The sequence below is a fragment of the Peromyscus californicus genome, unplaced genomic scaffold (assembly GCF_007827085.1).
Source record: "Peromyscus californicus insignis strain IS unplaced genomic scaffold, ASM782708v3 Scaffold_6__1_contigs__length_162567912, whole genome shotgun sequence".
NCBI classification, from domain to species: Eukaryota; Metazoa; Chordata; class Mammalia; order Rodentia; family Cricetidae; genus Peromyscus; species Peromyscus californicus.
The window spans coordinates 106,288,881-106,311,045 of NW_026294584.1; the positions used below are offsets into that span (position 1 = coordinate 106,288,881).

At 53.7% G+C, this 22,165-nt stretch overlaps 1 long non-coding RNA gene across 1 annotated transcript in view; it reads left to right on the forward strand.

The window, feature by feature from the left end:
• The first annotated feature begins 365 nt into the window (after window positions 1-365).
• The window catches only part of LOC128098592 (uncharacterized), a 115,117-nt gene continuing 93,317 nt past the window's right edge, over window positions 366-22,165 (forward strand). Inside the window, exons 1-2 of the long non-coding RNA XR_008214293.1 lie at window positions 366-679; window positions 2,761-2,861. This is a non-coding gene — a long non-coding RNA (uncharacterized LOC128098592). The remainder of the gene's footprint in view (window positions 680-2,760; window positions 2,862-22,165) is intronic.

The window sequence follows — 22,165 nt, forward strand, 5'->3', positions numbered from 1 at the left end:
GTTAGGAAACAGGTGCTGTGGCATGATGGGCTTATGGTGTGGAAACCAGGATGTCTGGGGCAAGGGGGAAATTTGCAGCACGTTCCTATCTCTCCCTAAGACTCAGTTTCCCCATTTGTGTTCTAATGCTGGGCTCCCCATCTCACAGTCAGTGGTATCATGTTGGGGAAAGGAGCTTTTGCTTTATTCTAGAAGAGGGTTACCATGGAAACAGTCTTGGCTCGGGCCTAGAGAGCATCCAGCCCTTTGTTAGACTGGGGCCTGCCTTAGGCTACCCCCTCCCCCGCTGCCTGAGGTCTGGTTGTGAAGGGACCAGTGGCTACAGCGGGCTACGGCGGGGTGGACGGCGGGTGGAGGCGGGGAGGGCAGGCGTCATTCTGGCTGTACTTTTCCCCCAGCTCCTCCCCAAAGTGCTGTTTGCGTCACCAGCTTGTGAAGCTCTGGAGGACAGGGCAGTGTAGCCGGAAGATCAGGCCCCAGGGCACTCGACCTAGGGGCATATTCCCAACCCACGAGACTTTAGGGCCGGGACTCCGCCTTTTTCCGTGCCCCTGGCGGTGGCATTTCCTGCGCTCCTCTCCGCGGTGATAAGCAGGCTGGACGCCGCTGCACGCTCCGGTCCACAGGGGCAGAATGTGGGCCTGGCGGGTGCGCATCGCAGTCCTCAGTGTGGCCACAGGTGGGCATCCTTGGGTCCCTCCTGGGCGCAGCAACCCAGGACGGGACAGCTGCGCACAGTGGGCTGACAGGGGCCAGGCCGTAGTATTGCTAATGACCTTGGGCTCTAACCTGCAGCCTGGCCCGGAGCCACTGGACAGGCAAGCAGGGGCTCTTGGGAGGAGCCCGACCTCCAACAGCAGGTGGCGAGGCTCAGCTGGCGAGTGCTGGTCCCCGGCGCGGCCCTGCGCCTTTGGGCTGGCACAGCCATCGCCGCCAAAGGTGCGGGACGCAGCCAGGGGGCGCTGCGAGCATCGTCCGTCAGTGCGCGCGGCCGCAGAACGCACAGGTGCCAGGGCGCTCAGCGCGGATCCATAGAGAGATGAGGTGCAGGCCCTAGAACTTTCCACCCGAAGGCCACACGCTCTGAGTGTCTATCCCTGCTGACAGCAGGTCTCGGCTCCAGAACTCAAGGCTGGTACACCCTGGATTTCAGTACAGTGCAGGTCGTGGACCCTGAAGCCTACTGCCCTGTTCTGCAAGGGTTCCGATCTCGGTTCTGACCTTTCCCAGCTGTGAGACCTAGGCAAGTCCCTCGACTTCTCTGTACCTGGTTTTCTGCCTTGTGAGATGAGATTGCTGCAAGTAACAGGCTCACAGGGTTGCGACGGGGAAACCTAAATCACAGCGCAGTTGACTAGTGGGTTTGGCGATTTGGGGCCTTGGCTGTGGAAGCACAGAGAAGCAGGTTGCTGAGCAGGTGGCACTGTGTCCTGGCAGGTGCTAGCGAGGCGTAGAAGACATTTGGACCAAACTTTTCTCCTTGCGGGAAGACAGGACCAATGAGAGGCTCCACCAGGCTGATTTGGGAAACAAATTCAGTGCCAGGCCATTCTCTTCCTCCCAGAAGAGACAACCATTCTCGATCCTTGGGTACCTAGTTGTTCCCCTGCGCCATACAGTCCGTGTCCCGTGGAGGCTACCCAACTGAGTGCAGGTGTGGTGGGCAGCATCCCGCAGCAGGCGCGTGCTAATGAACCGCGCCATCAGAGTAAGGACAGGCTGCAGCCGCTGGATGCGAGGCTTGTGACCCGCTGCTTGACCCACTATGAAAGAGGGCCTGAAGCTGAATCAGCTCAAATTCACAGTCCAGAAGCGTGTAGGAGGAAGAGAGCCCAGTCCGAGTCTACCGTGAGGTACCTAGGCCAGGTTCTTTTCTGCACATGGATAATCAATACATCCACATCATGGTCTTAAATGGTGAAAACTATGAAGATGAACAATGGGTAGAGCTGAGGGACCCTGTTAGAAGGAGATAAAAGGCCAGGGAAGACAGAACTGCTAGGACAAAGGATGGGAAGGGGCTTGCCTACGTGCGTGCATGCGTGTGTGTGCGTGTGTGCGTGTGTGTGTGTGTGTGTGTGTGTGTGTGTGTGTGTGTTAATGGTGACTGAGAAGGACTCCAGGGCAGGGCTGTGCCCTTAGGCACTCTTGCCTCCTGACCCTGGCAGGCACTCCCAGCAACACTCTTGCAAACCCTCAGCTTTCACAGCTCGAAGCCCCGTCAATCCTTTCTGACCACAGGGGGGCAGCAGAAGACGCAGCTGTGAGGAGGTACAGGTGGCAGGCCAGCGGGGACTCTTCCAGAAGCCAGACTAAACACTGCAGGGCTCCCTCTCAGTCCCTCTGTGCTCAACCTTGCCTCTCTACTTGCTCCAACCTGAGGTGCATCTCTCCGAACCTCGGTGCCTCCACCCGGGAAATGGGAGCAATCAGAATTTCATCTTAGGGAACAGAATATTGAGTGCTTAGTAACAGTGTGTTTTAGCAGATTTGCTGTGGCTGTGGCCAAGTCATCTGTCCTGAGTGTTTCCTCAAGTGAAAAACCGGGGTGAGAATGGACCTATAGTATGGGATCTGAGGGCAAGATCAGTGATGCCAATGCACAGTGCCTGCCAGGTACCCAGCACGTGGGTTGTACAGTTCTTGACAGTCACAATAGCAACGCCATTTGTGACTTGGGGCTGAAAGGAGGAAGAGACCTCAGGTGTTCATGCCGAAAGCTTGCCAGGAGGAATGATTTGTTCATCTGGTTCTCATTAGGAAAGCTAGTCAAGATCCTCCAGGACTGCCCATTGGACAGAGGGGACACTGGGGACCAGAGAGGGTGGCAGATCCAGGCCTGGGATTCCCACCTGATTCCTGTAAGTAGAGTATCCTGCCCAGCTGCAGGACCTTCCCTTGGTGGAGGGTTCTCGGGCTGTCCTTTCTTGCTACTGAAGGCCCCTGTATCAGGGTGTGAGAGAGCAGAGGGCTCGGAGTGGCCAGCCCTTGAAGGGGCAGCCTCCTGAGAACTCGGAGAACGTTTGTGGTGGGTGGGGAATTCCAGAGGGTAGCAGCCCTGGGGCAGGGGGAGGGGAGGGTGGTGGGGGAGGGGTACCCAACCTTTCCCCTAGGAGTGAACCCCAGCTGTACTTTTTGCGGAAGCATGTTCCTCTCTCTCCTCGAGCCCTTGAGCAATGCCCACAGCCGGATCAGAGTAATAGCCCCGAGCCTTGGACACCCCCTACGTCTCCAAGGTTATTTTCCTTGTGGTGAAGGTGGTATTTACAGTGAAAACAGCCATTGAAGCAAATCGCAAAAATAATGTCAGTTTCCACTTTTGACAAAAATGGGAAGGCAGGTGGCTTCTTGTCTGCGATAAGCGCATCTGCTTCGGCAGTAATTACTATCTGAGATAATTATGAAAAAGAATTTAAATACTCAGGGCATGCGCGGGGCCAGGACAGCGTTCTTTCTCCTTAGTCCTAATCTCTCCTGCAAGTTGGAGTCTTGTCCCAACCGGGACAGTGCTGGGAGGGCCAAGGTGCAGGGGTAGGGTGGGGGCAGGCCAGGCTGGGCAGCTGCCCCTCTCCCAGCTTTCCCAGACCTCAGTGTCCTTATCTGTAAACTAGGTTGGCCCCAGAAGAGCCTGGTGAAGAAATAGAGCCAGCGAGGATCCTGGAATATTGTGCGTGACTATAGCCAGGTCTTAGTGACTTGCTCCCCTTCTTCCTTTTGGGGAGAAAGGGAGCCTCTGAAATCCTTGGCCAAGCTTTGGCATCACGCAAATGGAGATGGAACTCTCAGGACACAGAAGTCACAGCAGCAGGTGCCTAGGGGAGAGCAGTCCAGCCTTAGGGAATCCTGGTCTTGGTCTGGGATGGTGATAGGGTGGGGCCGGAACTGGACCCAGAGCCCAGGGCAGGAAGCTGATTCCAGTCTGGAGTATGGACCAGCTTCCTTGTCCCAGCTCAGCAGCACTAATCCTTGCCCCTGAGGGGTCTGAGTAGCACCCACCATTTGACAAGAAGAGGGCCCCCTGACAACCTTGGTCCTGAGACTGTACTGAATGGTGAATCAGGAGCCAAGAGTGCCCAGTTCTGGTGGATCTGTGTCAGTAGCGTAGCCAATGAGACACAGGAGGACAGAGCCTTGCTTGGGCTCGGCATTCCCTTGGCTGAGCCTAGGCCTTGTGATGGCCACAGGGCCATGATGGGCAGGAAGGAGGAGGGGGCTGGCCAAGGAAACCTTGGGGGAACAGGGCCTGGTGACTCAACAGAACAGGACAAGACAGGTGCTCCAGCTTGGCCTGGCTCTGCCCTGAGTCATTGTCTGGCTGCACACAAGACAGCATCTAACTTGGATCTCATGGAACCCTGCATGCAGGAGAGGGCTGGGCTGTGAAAGGGAGCCCCGGGGGCTTAAACAAGACAGGAATGTTATCTTTCTCACATTTAAGCTTTCCAGTGCCGGCTGGACAGAGGGAACCAGCATCCTTCTAGCTGCTGGTTCTGCCAAACCAAGGGGGAGGCCCAAGATGGCGGCAGGTTTCCAGCCCTCATATCTTAAGTCTACACGGAAGGTCAAAGGAGGACGGAAGGGAAAGGAGCCAAGTGGAGGTGTCAGTTACATCCCTAGAAAGGCTCCCAGAAGCTGCTGTGGAGCTTTAGCCTCCATCCAAGTGTTTGGAGGGTTGATCACAGACCACTCCTAGATGCAAGACTGAGGGTCCAGTGCCATGTGAAGTGGAAGACAGGGCTGGAGCCTGTGGCTGACTCCGCTAGAATGTAATCTGTGCCTTTCTGCACAGACTTGGGTCTGAGGAGTGGACTGGTACAAGCGGCCATGTCCCAGGTTTCCTAAAACAGAAAACAAGCTGTACAGACTGAGGAGCAAGGTCTTGAGCAGCATTGGGACTCCCCCTGTAGGGATGGCGGTCCCCTTGGATGGCAGCCTCCCTGGCCTTGGGCTGCTCTTTCGGCTCCTCATGGAATCCACTTGTCTGCACACATGCCTGATCGTCAGCCTGCCGGGGGCGCAGGAGGGGCACCCAGGAATGCCTGCGCTTCGGATGGAACCCTGCTCTATGAAGACTCTAGAGGGCAGGCTCTCCCTGGGACCTGGGCTGAAGGGAAGCGGCTGCCATGGGGCCGCGGGGGCGAGTGGGAAGGGGTAGTTATTTGCATGGGAGCTCAGCTTCTACTCTAACGTTCAGGGTCTGAGTATGACTCTGGTGTGGGTTCTGAGCACAAAACTAAGCAGGAAGTGAAGTAGGGTGAAGGCAGAGGTCGTCAATCAGTGACTCACTGGCCAGGGGCTTTCTAGGAAGACACCACCTCAGCAGAGACCTGCGAAATGAAAGGGTGCAATCAAGCCTCTGATCAAGGTGTTCCAGAGCACAGCCTGTGCCAAGGCCCTGTGACAGCTGTGTCTGGTGTGTCAAAGTTACAGGCAGGAAAGAGAAGGTGAAACACACTGGGAGAAGGAAGAGGTGGTGGTACCTGAGTCCGTGGAGGTAACACCATGGACCTCTAAGCTACCCATCTCTCTCCTGAGGCCCAGTGGCTTCCCTGTAACCACAGTTCCCAGTTAGGTCTCATCTTCTCCCAGCTGATTCTGTTCTTGTCTCAAAGACTTATTCCCCCTGCCCCCATTGGCTTAGACTGAAGTATAGCCCTGCAGTATAGGCATCCAGAAATGCAGTGTAGACACCATCTGCACGCAATCCCCATAGAGTAGATGCTCAGTGCTGTAGTACAGACTCAAAGCACTGGCGTGTAAATGCCAAGCCTTCGAGTATAGACACCAAATCCTGCAGTGTAGATGCCCAGCTTCCATTCCTGAGTCAAGTTGGAGGGGAAGTTAAGGATACTCAGGGCTTTGTGGTTCTGGAGCTGAGAGGCAAATTGGAACCTCCAGGACATATGGCAGGATGATATCCCAGAGTACCTAGCCACGCCCTCCTGCCAACTGTTGGCCCCCTTGCAGAGAAGTTCTGTACAGGCCTCATGGGGAAGGCAGGCATAGAGCAGAGAGACAACTCACCTCACACCTCACAGCCCCTGTGTGGCACGACCAGGCTCTAACCCGCTACCACCTATTCCACATGGAGACAGTCTAGTGGAGCTGGGAGGAAGGCTGCCTCTTATACCTAAGTACAAGTACAAGATGGGGAAACCGAGGCAGCTATGTGTGGTAGTCAGGAGTTGTTGATGGCCATGGTGGGAACTGCTCAAAGTCAATACTGGGGGCATTCTTGGAGCTGTGGGATGCCCCTAGAAACCCAAAGAGGTGATGACTCACCCAGGGTCACACATCCAGAAGACAGGCCCAATGGGCCTCCTCCCAGACATGCTGGGATGGGGTGAGGAGGCTGCCAAGGAGAAGGAAGGAGAGAGTTTCCGTCTTCCAGGCAGACTCCTCATGGCTGGCAATCACGTCATCGGCTGGGACACCACCACCCCCGGAGTCACCGTCCTGTCCTTCATGACCTCATCTCTTGGCTGGGTCCCAGCACAGTGCCTACTGCCTGGAATCAATACCTCTCGGCAGCAACCGAAGTCCCCTTGTCTTCCTGCCCCACATCCCAGCACATCGACCCACAGGCCAGCTCCTGCTCAGCAAGGAGCCCATGGGAAGCCAGCTGACCCGCTGTCCTTATCTACTGCCCTGAGCCCTTTAGGTAGAGGATGGAACCTTCACTCAAATCCAGCTTCTTGCCCTTTGCTCCAAGCCACGCAGCTCGGTTCTTTGAGCCTGGACTTCCCAGGTCTTCCAGGGAACCTAGCTTTAGTGTCCCTGTCCTGGCCACAGCTCTTCCTTACCCTGCCGGTGGTCATCACGGCACCATTGGGAAGTGGGGTGACAAGGAAGGCCAGAGTGGGCATTGAGTGACAGTCACCTGTGGTCTCTCAGGAACGCAGGAAGGCTCCCCCAACTACGGCTCTTCTCAGCCAGGACTGCTTCCTGGAAAGGAAAGTGGGCATGACTGTGCACTTAGAAGTAGGTCAGAAGGGACCCAAGGGTGGGCACTGTGACTCTCTTAATCAACAGAGCACATGATAGTTCCGGTCAGGAGAGCAGCAGACCCTCATTCCTCTCTGAACCTCAGTTTCCCCAGCTGTACAATGGGAAACACTTTAAAGAGCGTGTGTGTGGTGAGGGATGGAGACATGGGTCAGGTGCTCAGCAGAGGCTGGGGTCCTATCTTTCGAGCCCCACATAGGTAACCTCATTTTGTCTTCATGACACTCATATGGCTATGAGTCCTTTCCCATTTACACCTAGGCAAATTAAGCCCTCCTGAGAGGCCACGTGACTCATGGGTTAGCATGGAAAGTCCTCATGTGGAATCTGCTGTGCTCCGCCTAGGAAGTCAGGAGTGTGCTGATGGCTGTAATTAGTCTTCTCTTTGTGTCCTGAGAGAGAGCCTGGGGCAAGCCCATCTCTACAGACCTCACTCTCACTGGAAAGCACAATACACGCTCGGTTCTCTCCATCTCTCAATGATTCGTTAAGGAATGGAGGGGTGGGGCATAGGGCTGAGTTTTTGGAAACTTCTGGTACGTGGGGGACTGAAGTGTGGGATGAGGAGAGAAGTAGAGGCTGGTAAGGAATCTTGGGGAAGAGGGGGGCTGGGGCTCCACCCTGGCCCTGAGACTGAGCTCCTGTGCTGTCACCCATTCCAAGGAAAATGAACCTCCTCTCTGCTCAAGGCTGGGAGAAGACAGCTGGGCTAAGACAGGCATGGTCTGAAGCCATGGGATGGTCTTGCCACACTGGCAGGAAACCTCTGAAGGGAAAGCAACTAGAAATAACGTCAGTTCTGACGCCACAAGCTGCACACGGCGAGAGGGAGAAGATGTGGCTCCATGCTGGGTGCTCAGTAGCTCAGGGAAGCAAATGCCCTCAGGTTTTATTACCTAAGGAATAGAGCCCACTGGGAGGGAGGGGATCACTACTTCCCCCCTCGAATCTCCAGACCCCTTAAATGCTGTAGCTAACACTCTTGAAACAAGACAGCTGTAGTCTGGGTTTTTTATTTTATTTTATTTTTAGAAGGGGCAGCTGGGCAAGAGACACCTCTCTTAATGAGGAGCGTTGGGAGGAATTGGCTTCAGAGACCCAGGCACTGCTGCTCACAAACATTTGTAGGGGTGTTCCAATATGGTTGTGGCTGGGAGACGCAGGCAAGTCCGTGGGCTGGGATCCTCTCTGCCTAAGGACTGACTGGAGGAGGGAGTAGCCCAGGCTGAGTAAGGGCTATTCCCCAGTCCTAGTGTCTGGGAGAAAGTGAGCGCTACCTTGGAAGACATGTCTTCCATCTATATGACCATATACCCACTTTTGAATTCACCTCCTACTGTGGGATGGTCTGTATGTCAAATTGCTCTGATTGGTCAATAAATAAAACACTGATTGGCCAGTGGCTAGGCAGGAAGTATAGGCGGGACTAACAGAGAGGAGAAAAGAAAGAACAGGAAGGCGGAAGGAGTTACTGCCAGCTGCCGCCATGACAAGCAGCATGTCAAGATGCCGGTAAGCCATGAGCCATGTGGCAAGGTATAGATTTATGGAAGTGGATTAATTTAAGCTATAAGAACAGTTAGCAAGAAGCCTGCCACGGCCATACAGTTTGTAAGCAATATAAGTCTCTGTGTTTACTTGGTTGGGTCTGAGCGGCTGTGGGACTGGCAGGTGACAAAGATTTGTCCTGACTGTGGGCAAGGCAGGAAAACTCTAGCTACAACCTCCCCCATTTCTCCATCCGTCACCCCTACCTACCCACCCACCCAATCCACTCATCCACCCACCCATCTACCTATGCATTCATCTATTGGTGAATCTACCCATGCATTCATATAATCTCCCAGCCACCCATTTACTCACATACCCACTTGTCCACCCTTGTATTCATGCATGCATGCACCCATACCTCCATCTACCTGTCCATACATGCATACATGTATCCAGACGGTTAGTAGTAGGTTGGGGACTGTTGTAGAAGCAAGCACTACTGCTATTGCATGAAGCACCCACCATGTTGGAACTTGCATGGACAATGAGCATCCCCTCAGGGGGATGAAGAGCAAGGTAGACATACTGCTGGCCAAGATGGGGTTTAGCTGTAAGATAGGGTGACTTTGATGACTGTGGGTAAGGAAAGGGCATGGCAGTCCCTGACCTCAGGCTTTTGTTGGCATAGACTCTAATCCCTAGCCTCAGGAGCTACCTAGAGCAGCTCATGCACAAGGTCGTATTGATTCAACATCCTGCTGGCACTGGTGGTAGTATGGCTAGACAGGGGCCTGAAGCAGTGCTCAGTGTGTTCTTGTATGAGGATGGAAAGGCAACAGGTGGGTAGGGCTGGTCCACCCTAATTACTCAAAGTAGGTGAATGTCCTTGGCATTGGGTGTCAGGCACGTGTACATGCTAACATGTTCAAAGTCCTGGGCCTCTAGTGGATTTGATCAACACCTACTTTGCCTCCCTCTCTCCCCTTCGTTCCTCCCTCTCTTCACTCTCTCTTTCCCTCCCTCTCTCCTCCCTCCTCTTTCTCTTCTCTCTCCCCTCTCCTCCATCCCTCTCTTCTCCTCTTCCTTCTTCCCTGTTGCTTTTCTGAGGCAGAGTCTCACTTTGTAACACAGTTAGGCCCAGGAGTCCAATCCCCCTGCCTCAGCCTCCTGATGCCGGCATCATGCAGCCCACCATTACCTCCCATTTTTCTCTTCTGAGGGAAGATCACTGTTTAGGTGAAGGGAAGACAAGAGAATTATCACTCCATGCTTCAAGGCACATGTGATCAACGTGGTCAATTAGAGAAGAGCATGCCTTGACTGGGCACCATGATTGGGTACTTGGGATGATTACATGACTAAGACAGACCAATGAGGGGCCTCCTGAGGGTGCTGTACCTGGTGGCCATCTTGCTTTCCATGGGCGGAGTAGAAGTCTGGGGCAACTTGGAGGCAACAGCAGCAAAAGATACAGGCTCCTTGGAAACTGTTAGTGTCTTCACACCTCCATTCTCCAAGCTGGAGCCCTTTACCATCCAAACAATCCTCTGGGGAAACTTAGGCCCACAGTCACTCTGTGATTGGCTCACATCTCTTGCATGGCTTGGTCAGTGTTCACACCCTGTAGGGGCAGCCTGAGGGCAGAGAGACTGCCATCATCCCACAGTGATGTCAAGGCTTTAATGCAGCCCAGTGCCTCAGTCTACCTCCCAAGCCTGGAATTCCCCTACTGAGGCTACCTACACCCAGTCTGATCTCAAGTTCAGAAGTTTCTGGGATCCTTTGTCACCTGTCATTAGTGGACCAGGAAGAAGTACATAGGAATGTGGCCACTAAAAGAAGATTTGGCCCGATATTACATTTTTGATTGCAGCCCTCTGCAGAGGGAGACACTGAGACCAAGGGTTTGTGAGAGGGAACTCAGCCCAGGCTGGCTGCTGGGTGGTGGATGGTGTACTGTCCTACCAAACCTCTGTGAAAGGAGGTTGTCTCCTGGAGCTGTCCATCTGCCCCTGGGTGCTCTGTTCCCTGGCCACCTTTACTGGAGGAAGTCAGCTGTACCTTCATAAAAGGGCTGTGATCAGAAGGCAGCTTGAGGAGGGAACTAATGCAGTCCCCATCATTCCTTTGTGCTCTGAATGAAATTCCTCTTCCCTACATGCCTTTCAGGGGAATAAAAACACAGAAACCATGAACAAGGGGTAAAGGAACCTGAGAGATGGATTGACCGTGATAATATCAAAGCGTTCATTTCTGAGCTCATTCCGGAGTGTCAGGGGTCTGGAGGACTTGCCGTAAGCCATAAATAACCCATTTTAATAACGGGGACTTTGATTCCTCTCTGGGGGCTGAAACACTTCTTGGGATTCGGGTGGCAACTTGTCAGGGGGCCAGCGCGGGGTTTCTTGGGCACTTATTAAGGGATTACATATTTTGGGCATGTGCAGGTCTTCATGGTCTACTGGAAAAGCCTCACCGCCGACAATGCTGTGACCCACAGAGATGGACTGTTAGTGGGAAACAAACCCTCTCCGGCCTCAAGTTCATTGTTTGCCAGTTTCGCCCTGAATTTGGTCGAAAGCTATTAATTATTTTCTTCATCTACCCAGCCTTCCAGCAGCACTGTGACTCATGGCTAAGTCCGTGGGCAGTGGTGAGATTTCAGTGTCTCAGGAAACAGTGGCCCTGCCAGAGACACCTTCGGGCCCCATCAGGTTTCTTCTGAAATGTACCTCTGGACATGCAGGTTCTCATCTTGGCTGTGATCTGCTGTGTGGCCACGATCCCTTCCCCGCTCTGAGAGGGAGCATGCTAAGCGCAGTGGCTCTGTGGCTATTTCTTTTTTCACACAAATAGGGATGACGACACCCTTTCCATACAAGAGGCGCATAGCTCCTTTGGAGCCAATCAATATTTGTTGAAGCGGCTATGTGCCCAACCCTGCTCTGGAAACTGAAGACCAACACAGATCAGATGGACACTCTCCTTGTGGCTGCCTGGGTCCTGTAGAATACGTGCTGCACATTGACATCCATGTTCCCTGTCGAGGAGGGAGGGGGTCGGGGGGTGATGTTGTCATCCCTGCCCATTTCCTGCACCTCAGGACTGGGACTCAGATTTGGGTCTGAGCTGCCACATGCCCAGGTAAACGATTACATTTCCCAGCCTTCTTTGCGGCTGTAAGTGACGGACCAGTGCTGCCCAGTGAGTTCTAAGCAGAAGTGGCTAGCAAGGCTTCTTGTAGGATCTTTTTGTTGCTTTGTCTTCTTATTTGCTGTTCTTTCTAGCTTGGATGTGGATGTGATGACTGGAACTCTGCAGCTGTCTTGGAACATGGAACACCCAGAAGAAGGCGGAGTCAGGCCGAGTGGCATCCATGGCCTTGACCATGCGCTGGAGCTACCCGAGTCCAGCTTATGTGGATCCTGGCTTTTCATAGTCAGAGGGAAAGACAAACTGCTCTCCTGTTTTTTTGAGCCACTGCTGTTAGGCTCTTTGGGCAGTCTGCTAGCCCCAGAGATAATCACAGAGACAAACAAAAACCAGGGCACAGCTGAGTAAAAAGCCAAGCGCAAATCCGGCCCGGCACAAAGTCAGCATGCACATGCGCATGCGCAGCCACGATCTCTGTCGGCACAGCTTTAAAAGTCTATCTGCGGTTTGGACTTTAATCTTCATAGTGCCCACAAATTATAAAAGAAGAGACACAAGAACAGGCGTGATTGTCACTGTTCCCAGAGACAGCCACGAGTTTTTCATGACACTGATTTTTGACTGTGTCACAAGTGGAATTTTCCCCAGTTCTTGGTATAGAGTGGGCACTTGATGCGTTTTGGCAGACTGTTGTTGCTCCTGCTCCTGAAGACTATAGCCCTTCAGTCCTCCCTGGATGACCCACATCCGCATGCAATTACTTTGCCCTTGTGCCTGGGTGTGCCTCACCCATGACAGAGACACCTTTTATAAATCCTTCAATCCATCTCTGTCTCCAAGGGTGCTGCAGGCCCAACTGTCCCATGCCTGGACCCCTTTCTCCATCCATTTCCTTTGGACCACCCTATCAGTTCCTTCTCCTGGTCTTCAAACGCGCTCAGCTGACTTGCACCTGAAAGCAAAACTTAAACTCTCTCCTGTTGCTTTTCTCCCTTCGTTGACAAACTTCTCAAGAGCACCGTCACACACAGCTGCCTCCACCTGTGCATCGTCCATGGTCTGGAGACCCAGAAGGACTGGTGGCAGTCCTCACTGCCCTTGGGGCATGCATTCATTCATCCTGTGGGCACCGGCCGACACAGGTGTCTAGGACAGAGTCCTGCCTTCACGGAGTACTTGAGTATTTATAAGTGGATGCATGGGCATGGCGTGCTTCATGTCCACGCTGTGGAGAAAAACGTGGTGGAGCGAGGGAAATGTAGCCAAGAGGACCTCACCAATAGGGATGGGGAATGAGGACAGAACCTGGGCACTCTTGAAGGGAATGTATTCCAAGCAGTGGGGACAGCATGTGCTTGGAGTGGGAAGGCCACATGCTGAGACTCAGCAAGGGGAGGGCAGGAGAGGTAGTGGGGTGCTGACAGATCATCATGGCATCGAAGGCAGCTGTGAAGTTTTGTGTCTTACTCAGAGAATGATGGGGTGCAGGGGGCGGCTAGCTAAAGTTTCTCTGGCACCTAGAACATGGACTGCAGGAATGAGGGGTACTGGGGGGATGTAGAGGGCTGGGACAATGGCTCCTCTCTGCTCCATCAGTCTTCCTTAGGTGCCTCTGTTCATCTTCCTCTGTGGCTCCTCATTTCTTTGCTCCCCTGCTCTTCTCCTCATCTGGCCTCAGAGGCTCTCCTCTTAGTCTCCCTGGCCTCCCCATCTCCAGTCTCTCTTACAAACCTGTCTCCCACTCAGGTTTCACCCTCCAGCACAGCCATTTCTCAAGGTCCAGACTTCACACTCGGCAGGGGGTTCCTGCTTTACCCCTTTTCACACCCACAGCCTTGCCTGCTTCTGTCCTCCTGTGCCAGGATACAGCACTACCCTTGCCCCTGTTATCAGCACACTGGTGAGAAACGTGGTAGGCATTTCTGTTTGGGAGGTATTTCTGTGTCCCACCTACCTGGTGAATGCTGGCATGTCCTTGAATGGGTTACTTAGAATGCTGTGGGAACCCACTCACCAAGGGCATTGACTTTTTACCTTTTTCAGGAGGTGAATGGGATATGAGGACTTAAGGGCTCAACAAAGACACCAGCGACCCAATTCTTCTCCTCCTCCAGCAGAGTTCCCTCCGTGTGCTTACTGTTCCTTTTCAGGGTTGATTTTTGGTCTCAAAAAGACTTCCAAGCAGCAACCACCACATATGCTCCAACTAGGAAGCACAAGAATGGAGGGCAAAGGGGTTTTCTTAGCACATTCTTCTGTTATCCGGGTAGACACCTGTTCCCAGAAGCCTCCAGCAGAATCCCTCATGGTCACTCCTTAGCCAGTTACAGACAGATGTTTATGAGAGGAACATCACTATTTGTGTGGGCCTAGTGTCAGGCATCCTCTGGGATGATGTACTGGAAAATGAGAGTCCTGTTAGCAGAGAGAGAGAGGCATGACTGTTGCATGGATACCAGCCAGATTACTAGGGTGATGTCTGCTAGAACATCCTCTCACTAGAAGATCTAGAGCTTGACCCTGGACCACATTGTAGTCACCACAGGCCCTGCGATCAGCATTTCACAGCCGCCATCCTGCCTTCTCACCCTCCATCTGAGGGTAGGACTATCATTCCCATTTACAGAGTGAGAAATAGGATCAGAGTGGAGATGGACAAAGGGAGCTAGATGGCCATGGAGGGGGGTCCCACTGCATTTCCGCACAGTAGCCACTAAACAGTGGTGAGAGAATATCTGGTGAGTGCCTGCAAGGACTGGCTTTTGATTTAAATGCCCTCCTGGCTATCGACACCTGAGATGGGCCCCAGGTTGCAGGCAGCAAGCCATGGGCAGCAGACAGACAGATGACTTCAAAATGTCTGAACCCGAGTTTGCCACATCCTGGCCTGGGTGAGGGGCCCTGGTTGAGAATCTACCACCAAAAATGCAATTACTGCCTTGGGAAGGGCTTGGCAGGGCAGGGAAACCATTCACCTGTCCATCATTTCTTAGAAGTCACTCGGCTGAGAATAAGGAACAATGAACTAGAGATCTGGCCTGCCCAGGGCCATTTGCCCATGGGATCCATGCCACCCAGTCCCATTTGGTGCTCCCTGGGCTCTGGGCATTGGGGTGGCTAGAGACACTGCCCAGGTGGTAGCCCCATTCAGACATGAACACTAGATGCTGGTCATGCTGGTGACCCACTCTCCACCATTTTTCCCTGTCTTTGGCACACTGTTGCCACACACACACACACACACACACACACACACACACACACACACACACACACTCATGTTCTCACACCCTGATACCGACTGACCTTCCAATCAGAGTCTCACAAAACTCCCATCACACAGCTCCTGCACACACCCTTGCACACGGTCACACTGTCTTATAGCTCTCGAAACACCCATACTCTCCTCCACAACTTTGGTTTCATCTCATGTTCTGTGTCCTGTTAATATGTGTGCACACATGTAGGCAGGTGCGTATGCAATATACATCCATGCATATATATATATATATGCATGTGGAGACCAGAGGTTGATGTCCTGTGTCTTCTATTGCTTTTTACCTTCCTATTTTTTGCAGAAAATCTGTCACTCGACTCAGAGCTCATCAGTTGGCTAGACTTGTAGAGAGTAAGCTCTGGAGATCGGCCTTCCTCCACCTCCCATCCTAGCACTGGGGTCACAGTCGTGCGCACCAGTGGTGGGTGCTGGGGGTCTGAACTCAGGTCCTGTTTGCACAGCAAGGACTTTGAACATCTCCCCATCTCTCATTCTCTCTCACTTGGAAGCTCCTGAACATTTTTGCCTCCTTCCTGTAGCACACCTATGCTCCCCCAACACCCTGAGCCATCCATCAGTCTCCACCCACCCACACCCTGACTCCCCTTCATATGTGTGTGCACCCACAGTTGCTCCCTTCCTTCCACTGCCTCAGAGGCTGCTCGCAGGCACTGCTCCTGCACTGAGGTCACAGGCAACCACACTCCTCTGCACACTCTTGTCCCAGACCTGCTCACTGCTCCCATAGATAAACCGCCCATGGGCATCCACACCAGCAAACCCTCTACCTCCCCAGATAGCTCTGAGATGCAGAGAGCCCCCAGAGACCACAACTGTTGCTCTTTCCCCATCTCCGCAGAGGGTGGAGGGCCTATGACCCAGAGGGAGATGGGAAAGCCATGGGAAGTCCATTGTGAGTCCTTATCACCAAACTAGCTGGGTATAGGAGTGAGCCCCCCGACACCAGTGGTATGCAAGCAAGCAAGTGCTGACTTATTCCTTGATAGAGAGTGAAGGGGCCAGCAACCCATCCTGTAAAAGATGGGACTGGAAGAAGGGTCCTGTGGGACCTTTAGCCGTGTGCTCTGGGGTCCCGGGCTGGCAGGGGATGGAGGGACTGGGCAGGTCCAGGAAGGGGGCGAGAAGGGGCAGGTGAGGGTGGGGCTGCCTGGCCTAGAGGGTGAGGACTGTCTCGCCGCAGCTGCCATAACTCAGTTGGGATGGACAGGTTCCTTTCTCCTGCCTGATTTACTGCCTGCTTTGGAGGGGTGAGGCCCATTCTTTGAACTTCAAAAGGACAGGGAGTGAGCTTAGGTCGTGGTGACAGCCCAGAGAGCTGGGGGCTGGCCGTGCACAGCCTGAGATGCCACTGGCCCTGGGTCTCCGGCCACAGGTGGAGCCTTGTTCAGCTCAACCCTCTCAGCTGTGGCAAGTGGCCCCCGTGCCAGCCTCTGAGAGGATCACGCAGGATCAAGCCCCTTGGCATATTCGAGAGTTGAGGGCTATGACATGGGGTCTTTTCCAGCCTGGCAGCCCAGTCAGCCCTGTGCAGGAACTGGGGGACACCCTCTTCTGCTTTTAGGGATATTTGTTTATTTACACCCATCATCCCTCGTTGTCTTCATGAAGGAACCCTCCTTCTCACTCTTGTTCTTCCCCATTTTGTAGATGGATACATTGAGACACTCGTTGGTCTCAGTCACCCGGAGAGGCCGGGAGCCTCAGCCCTTGGTATCCCTTTGAAGCTGCCCCACAGCCCATGTCCCTGGGCTAGGAGCCAGGACGGAAGGCATTTGGTGTTTTTGTGTGGTTTGCTCAGGGACTAGCTGACCCAGGTTCTGCCAGGAGTCAGTTTCCACAAGCCTCAGTTTCCCTATCTGTGGGGAGCTGCATGCTCACCCTCTCAAACTCGAAAAATCCCAAGTCCCACGTAGCAGGCAGCCTTGGAGCCCAGTCAACCTGCATTTTTTCCCCCTGTATGTGGTCTTTTCCATAAAGATCCAGCTTTACACTTTCTCTTTTGATGCTGGGGCTGGAACCTGGAACTCCACGGCTACCGGAGAAGCACTCCATCACAGAGCCACACCCCAGTCTCTCTACCTTCTCTTGAAGAATCAGAAACCATGATCATCCCAGTGTCTCCATCTGCAAATTGCAGACTGGAATGGGGAGAGGTTCTCTTGCATAGAGGACATGTTCTGTGCCCCCCCATCCCCCCACCCCCCACCCCCATTCTCCCTACCAGTGCCCTCTACCTGGCCTTGAGTTGCCTGGATTGTGACCTCTAATTCACCTGAAGTAACCTGCACTGGAATCCTTCTTACCTGCTGTGTGGCCTTGGGCAAGTTTTAGATCTTCTCTGGGCCTCAGAGTGGATTGGAGAGTGTAAATAGAAGAAGGCTTGGCGCAAGTCTGTTAGGCAATGCTAGGTTATCTGCAACTGAGCCTGGGGAGCTCAGGAACTCATCCTCATGCTTGTCAGACAGGCTGTGGACTGGGACTGGGAGACTGGTAAGTCGGACTGAGGCAGGGAAAAGCCCTAATCTTGGCACTTTGCCCCTGGGCTGTGTGACCTCTCAGGCCCCATTTCTGCTGGGTGTTGCTGCTTTAAGCCTCATGGCGGGTGGTTATGGGGTCTAGGGAGCTCCTGCAGGGAAGTGTCTGGAGTGTAGCTGTTGCTTGGAGAGCCAAGAAGGGAGGGGTGGGTCCTAAGAGGGCCTGCTGGGACCAGAAACAGGAACAGTGTGGGAATGGCCTCTTCCAAACGGAGACAGAGAGTAGCAAGCCAGCCCACAGCTAACCTGGGAGGGAGTGGGGCAGGGACAGAGGGCAGGAGAACCAGGACCAAACCGTGAAATCTGTCTCTGAAGCTCCTTTGGCACAAAAGGGCACAATTGCTGTATTAGCCTCCCTTTTAGGTTGATAGAATATGTTCCTGCATCCGGGCAGTCCGGTGCTTGAGGAGGCTGGATCTGGGTCTGTAAATTCCAATCCCTGGCTGCCGTCCAGCCTGCTTGCCTTACTTACCTTACCTGCTGTGGGAGAGCCACAGCTCTGGAAGGAAGGGAAGGACTCAGGAAGACTAGGGGCCCAGCTAAAGCTCCCCTCCTGCGTGGGCCGAGGAGATTGCCTGCACTGCCACCCCACTTGGTTTCCACATCCCCAAAGCTCAGGGAGCCACATGCTCTTAGAAGTTTCCTTTGAGCCAAGGTGTGTCTTGGTGCATTGTCTTCAAAGGCGAAAGTTCATTGTTCTCAGGGGAGAGTGCAGACACCTCAGCTCCCCCACTGAAGGTGGGGGAGGGGCAGAGGGCTTGAGGCTGGAGCTGAGATTCTCTGTGTCTTTGAGGGTGGATGTGATTGTGGTTTCAGGGGGTGGAAGGGGACCCTCCAGGACTTTACAGGGCTGTCGCTAGGCAGATGTGCACAGACAGAATGTTCCTGGCCCCACAGAACAGATGCCTCCGGCAGCCTGAATGTGTCTGACGTGGCAGCTGTGGCCCTGTTGGCTCACTTAGAGAGGAGCTGGTTGTACTAGAAGGTGGCCCTCGGTGGGGAATGTGCACTGTCTTTTAGGAATGATTTGGGGGTCATAAATTTTCGGTGGCATAGCAGTCCTCCGAGTTTTCATAACGCTGAAGCGTTTGGACTTGTCTTGGAGGGGAGGGCTTCCCTCGGTAGAGGGTAGTGCACCAGCTCCAGAGAATCGTTATTGCAAGGGGGAATTTTTCCCCCTTAAGGTGGAATCCTCAAATTTTGTGCTCTGCTTTAACTTGTTTTATTTCACCCAGAACACAAATAAAAAGAGCCCACCACGCTATACGGATGGAGGAGAAGGGTCCTTCCTCGGGAAGGGCAGAATAGTTGTTGAGAGTTTATTGTGTTGGCCTTAACCTGGGCTCTGTAGAGTAAATCTCTTGGACCAGGTCTCTGTCCCTACTGGCCCCTGTCCAGGGATGGGTAGGGCAGTCAGTGCCTTCCGGTTGAATTCCTGTAATGGAGCCCCTGAAATTTAGACACTCCACAGACTGGGAAGGATGTAACCTACAGGGCTCCCCAGCTGAGCCTTCTGGGGCTCACATGTCCTGAGTCTGCACTGGGGGCTCAGGGTTGAAGCTTATCTCCAGTGTCCAGAGCACTCTCCAGCTCAAGTGGGGACTCGAGTGTGAGCAGGATTGCTGAGAGGAGATGCTTCACATAGTTGGCTCTGGGGTTGACTGAAGTCTCCTAGGCATCTTGGCAGCGCTGTTTCCATGCCGACCATCGCCTTGCCACTCACAGGCATTTCCCCCTATTCACTAGCACAGCTCTCAAAGGGTGTCAAGGGAAACGCTCTCTGCTTCAAACTGGCTCATTTGCATCAATTTGCATATCCATTAAGTTTTCTGGAGTCTCCCAGAATAGGCCTGCTGACACAGTAAGCGCCTTGTCTCTCAATCTACAGGACAGGATAAAAAGGGGTCTGAGTTGAGTCATTTTGGTGGAGGTACAGGCTGTGCCGGGCAGCACAGCTGAGCATGGATCTTTGCAGGCTGGCCTGGGATGGCTCTGAGGGTCCCCACATAGGGATCCAGGGAGGGTAGATTCCAATTCTGCCCGTCAGCTATAAGGTCCTTTGGGATGCAGGGTTGTCACGATGGATTCCTTTGTTTTTGACCCACTGTGGGCTCGACGTTATCTCACCTTCTCCTGTGAAGGAGTGTGGTACTTCTCATCTATGGATGGGAGGTGAGCACTTATTCTACAGCTGGGTAGGGGGGCCAGTGAGAAATGGGCTCCTGACATGGCGGGGCTTGCATGCCTGGCCCACAGATGGGGACAAAGTATGGAAGAGTGTGCTATTTACTCAGGCTAATATGACACAACACAGAGACCCACTCCTTACAGATCCACAGGGCAGGAGTTAAAAACCAAGGTGCCCTCCAAGATGGCTTCTTCTGAGGCCACTCCCTTTGGCTGGCGGCCGCTGTCTTCCTCTGTCTTTAGACACCGATAGTGACAGCGTGAGGGACTGTGCTAACGACCTTGCTTTAGATTAACCACTCTGAAAAGTCCCTGTCTCCAGACACAGCCTTAGCTGAGGCTTTGAGGGTGGGAATTTCACAGCCTGTCATGGTGTAACTTGTCTTAGAGTGTTTGTGGGGACACTGAGGAGCACAGGAAGTAGAGGCTGAGCTGGGGACCATGTGGGTCTGGAGCCTTGAGTGACAAGCTGAGGAATTGGTCCTCCTTTTTCATGTGAGAGATGCATGGCACAGTTCCCAAGGTTGGCAGCTTCAGGATGAGAAGGACATTTCTTTTTTTTTGGTTTTTCAAGACAGGGTTTCTCTGTGTAGCTTTGCGCCTCTCCTGGAACTCACTTGGTAGCCCAGGCTGGCCTCGAACTCACAGAGATTCGCCTGGCTCTGCCTCCCGAGTGCTGGGATTAAAGGCGTGCGCCACCACCGCCCGGCGAGAAGGACATTTCAAACCATGGCCCTAGGTCAAGTTGGGATGGAGCAGGTCAGCGGCCTTGTGGACCCACAGCCCATGATCTTTGCTGTGGTAGTTGACTTGCACGTGGGTCCTTGTGATGCCCGAGAGAACTGGAGGTTGAATTCAGGGGATTCCTAAGCTTTCTACCCTGAAAGTGTCACCTGCAGCAAGTACTTAAGACCTGCCTGTTTGTTTGGGGTAAAATGGGAACCGGAAGTAGAAGTCGGGGTGAGGCAGGGCTGGGGCGGGGGCTAACCCAAGAATGTACTGCTGAGCCAGTCACTGCTGTGTGGAGTGGGGACTTGCGCCTGCTGGGGCCCCTCAGAGAAGTGTGGCGGGTGCCTCAGGATTGTTCCTCAAGAATAGAAGAAGGGCCCCCACTACTCCTGAGGTAAGTGCTCATGGGCTGAACAACCCTCTTAGTCCTTTCAGGTTTGCCCCTGTATCTTGTCAGCATGGCTCAGGTCTGCTGTGTCACACCTAGGAGGCAAGCTTGGAGCAATGTGTGAGATGTTCCAGGTTCTTCTCTTATAGAGATGGTTGTGAGAGCCCTAGCTGGAGCAAGGATGAGAAATAGGAGACAAGAGGGCCCTGGGACATCTTCTAAACAGGTAAGAAGTGTGAAAACAACTGCTAGCTTCAGAGGACCCAGGTCCTGGCCAGTGTACACTCTGAACAGGCTCCTGTCAGATGCTCTTCCACGCCCAGCCCTGAGCTATGCCAGGCTGGGCACATGGCGGCGGGTCTGATGTGCTTGGTCCCAGGTGAGGTATGTTGGGATGAAGCTGTACCAGGCACAGGGCAGGGACTTGTCACCTCTGCCATGGCTGAAGAAACCTCAAAGATGGGCTAGAGAGCCGGAGGCCGGTTGTGCCTGGACTCTCAACCCCTGAGTGGAGGCCTCTCAGAATAGAGACAGCAGGGGCTGAGGTTAGACCAGAACCTGAGATCTGAACTCCTCCCTGGAGAGAGACGTCCCTGGAGCTCATGCATGTTAGTGACAGAGCTCTGGCCACATGACCATGGACAGCGGTGCTGCTGATGCAGCTGTTCCTGGGTCTGTCCTGGAAAGATGTCCTCCCACACACTTGTGGCCCGACTCCACCCCTGTCTGGATGGTGCCAAAGTGACATAGACAAGTGGAACTCAGGCCCAGGGTAACTGCACGGAGGACTCCTTGGCCAACCCTCTGCCAACTGACAAGATGAAGGAATAGACCTGTGTAGTGAGGAGTGTGAGGTGCGGGGCTGCTTGTTACAGACGCGACCTCTCCCTTACTCACCGGGAATGAGAGCTACCACGAGCCTCTCCACAAGGCAGCTTTGGTGTGTGGTGGCACAGTGTGGGTGAAAACTGAGAGTAGAGTCTTTGAAACGTTGTGGCCCGTGTTAGGAGGTGACAACAGGCTTGGGAGGAGTGGGTGCCTGAGAGAACGGGAGACGGAGCACAGAGCACACTGAGCCTGCAGCTCTAGGGAAGACTGAGAGTGAGCTGAGTGTCGTCACCATTGGGAAGAGGGAGCTGGACAGGGTAACAGCTGGTCTGACGTAGAACGGAAGGAGCAGGGAAGGGCTTCTCAGGGATGGAAAAGCCAGACGCTTCTGGGCCTGGAACGAGATTGAAGACTCTTAGCGTGCAGCGAAGGTGTGACATCTCCCTCTGTGATGTGACTTTAAGACTGTCAAGAAGAAGTTGAGAGGAAGAGGTAGGGAGGCAAGGAAGCGGGGGGAGGGGCTGCGGGGGGGGATGACGATGGGACACTCAG